The sequence below is a fragment of the Pygocentrus nattereri genome, chromosome 21 (assembly GCF_015220715.1).
Source record: "Pygocentrus nattereri isolate fPygNat1 chromosome 21, fPygNat1.pri, whole genome shotgun sequence".
In the NCBI taxonomy this organism is placed as follows: domain Eukaryota; kingdom Metazoa; phylum Chordata; class Actinopteri; order Characiformes; family Serrasalmidae; genus Pygocentrus; species Pygocentrus nattereri.
This window is the reverse complement of record NC_051231.1, coordinates 34,897,386-34,900,234: the sequence shown is the minus strand read 5'-3', so window position 1 is coordinate 34,900,234 and position 2,849 is coordinate 34,897,386. Positions and strand designations below refer to the sequence as shown.

Sequence of the window (2,849 nt, the reverse complement as noted above, 5' to 3'; positions counted from 1 at the left end):
GTGAATATGAATCTAAATGCGGTGAATGTGAATCTAAACGCAGCGAATGTGAATCTAAACGCAGCGAATGTGAATCTAAACACAGCGAATATGAATCTAAATGTGGTGAATATGAATCTAAACGCAGCGAATGTGAATCTAAACACAGCGAATATGAATCTAAATGTGGTGAATATGAATCTAAACGCAGCGAATGTTAATCTAAACGCAGTGAATATGAATCTAAATGCGGTGAATGTGAATCTAAACGCAGCGAATGTGAATCTAAATGTGGTGAATATGAATCTAAACGCAGTGAATATGAATCTAAATGTGGTGAATATGAATCTAAACGCAGTGAATATGAATCTAAACGCAACGAATATGAATCTAAATGTGGTGAATATGAATCTAAACGCAGTGAATATGAATCTAAACGCAACGAATATGAATCTAAACGCAGTGAATATGAATCTAAATACGGTGAATGTGAATCTAAATATGGTGAATATGAATCTAAACGCAGCGAATATGAATCTAAACGCAGCGAATATGAATCTAAACGCAACGAATATGAATCTAAACGCAGTGAATATGAATCTAAATGCGGTGAATGTGAATCTAAACGCAGCGAATGTGAATCTAAACGCAGCGAATATGAATCTAAATGTGGTGAATATGAATCTAAACGCAGCGAATATGAATCTAAACGCAGTGAATATGAATCTAAATGCTGTGAATATGAATCTAAATGCTGTGAATATGAATCTAAATGCGGTGAATATTAATCTAAACGCAGCGAATATGAATCTAAATGCGGTGAATATTAATCTAAACGCAGCGAATATGAATCTAAATGCGGTGAATATGAATCTAAACGCAGCGAATATGAATCTAAACGCAGCGAATATGAATCTAAACGCAGTGAATATGAATCTAAATGCGGTGAATATGAATCTAAATGCGGTGAATATGAATCTAAATGCGGTGAATGTAAATGAGCCATGCTGTAAAAGCTTCATAAGTTTGAGCACCAAGGCTACTGATTGCTACTGTAGCTAACAAGCAACGGAGGCTTCATAGCAGTTAGCAGGGCGCTAACAAGTCCTCACACCGTCTCCTCAGAGCGCGCGGAGTCGGTCAGTTTCTCTAATAGACTTCAGTAATAAACACCGTTACAAACATGGACTGAAGCACATTAGCTCAGCTCACCGCAGCAGCAGCCGCCGGACGCCTGGGCTTAGTTTGTACTCGTGGCTGATCAGCTACATTTGGGGTGAGGAGAAAATCGTGAATCAGACGTTTAAAAGCGTAAAGGGATGAAAGTGAAATGCTTAGCGCAGTTAAAAGCAGGAGCATCCCTCACTCCAAACTCACGTAGAGTAGAAGTCAATCAGCATGTGCTGAACTGCTGAGCTCAGCTATAAGATTCTCTGACTAGCCTGCTGATGTTATATTTATAAATGTGCTCATAAGATAAAAGACATTTAAATTAGGCTAAAGTGTCAATCACAACTATTTATAGCCATATTTCACCTGAAAAAACTCAAAACATGAATAAAACCAGAACGTTTGGAAACAGTTTGGCTGCCCCTGCTAGAGAAAACAGCAAAGACCAGCACGGCTGGTCACAAGCAAAACCAGCAAATCACCGCTGTCAGAACAAAACCTCGTATCTCCAAATCTCTGCGGTCACTTTACAGGAGAAGGAAAAAACTCGCTTTACTTCTAATGGAAGTCGATGGAACCAGACGTCTCTCCAAGTCATTCTGGGCCGTTTCTTTTGGTCCATTCATCATGAAATTTACACACAATGTAAAGAACAACAGGCACTTTCCAAATATGTTAAAAACTGAAAAACAACAACAATGGAGATACAAGGTTTTGCTCTGACAGCAGCGATATAGGGTGAGGTTATACCCAACTTATTTTAGTCACATTTGGACATATATACAACATATATGCCAGCTCAATTGAAATTGGCCCATTTTAATTAGAGAATATATATTCCAGCCATGCATCAGAATGGGGCTGTGAGTACCACACATTAAAGCATATATGATAGAAAACGTTCTTCATATATAGGGAAGGTATGTAACTCATATATGCCAGCTACATGTTATATGATATAAGGTTTTTATGCATCTTCCACAGACTTCAAATACACATACAGACACTCTAAATACAGGCACATGTAAGCTGTGCAGCACAATCAATTAAACGTGATATATAGATATTTATGTTTTATATATGTTTTATTACCTGACGCATTGAAATAGTTTCATTAAAAGGAAACAGTTAACATAGTAACATACATGCTGATCCATATATTACGCATACATGCCCAACGTTTGATACTTACACACACTTAATTCAACCGTGGGCTGTTTTTGTAAGTGTCGCTCAGTTTGTTCTGTTACTGCTTCACATACGATTTAAACTGAAAGCTGTGTTTTGGGTATTTTCTCTTCCGGTGCTCCTGATCAGTAACTCTGACGTGCTCGTGATTATGAGAGGTTATTATCAGTATCTCAGTGTGTTCATGCGTCGTATCCGCCAGACTCACCTTCTGCCTCTCTGCCTCAGGTGAGAAGAAGCGTCTGAGTCGTGTCTGACCTCCTCCAGCCCTGCGGCGTGTGAGTGTGTGTGAGTGTGTTTGTGCGGCACTGTGACTTTTATGCGCTGGTCATCTCAGTCACTGCCCGTCACCCCGCCCGGCGATCCAGGGGCGGCTCTTCTCCTCCACGCCGCTCACGGCCCATCTACTAAACACTTAGCGTGTGAATGTGCAGGCAATGCTAAATTCATCTGTCTGTCTGTCTGTCTCTCTGCCTGTCTGTCTGTCTGTCTCTCTGCCTGTCTGTCTGTCT

General features: G+C 40.0%; 1 protein-coding gene across 1 annotated transcript in view; it reads right to left on the bottom strand.

Moving 5' to 3' along the window:
* pth4 (parathyroid hormone 4) overlaps positions 1 to 2,610 on the bottom strand; it is a 6,837-nt gene extending 4,227 nt beyond the window's left edge. The window contains exon 1 of the mRNA XM_017684460.2: positions 2,546 to 2,610. The gene's annotated coding sequence lies outside the window, so the exon portion shown is untranslated. The remainder of the gene's footprint in view (positions 1 to 2,545) is intronic.
* Positions 2,611 to 2,849: the final 239 nt, after the last annotated feature.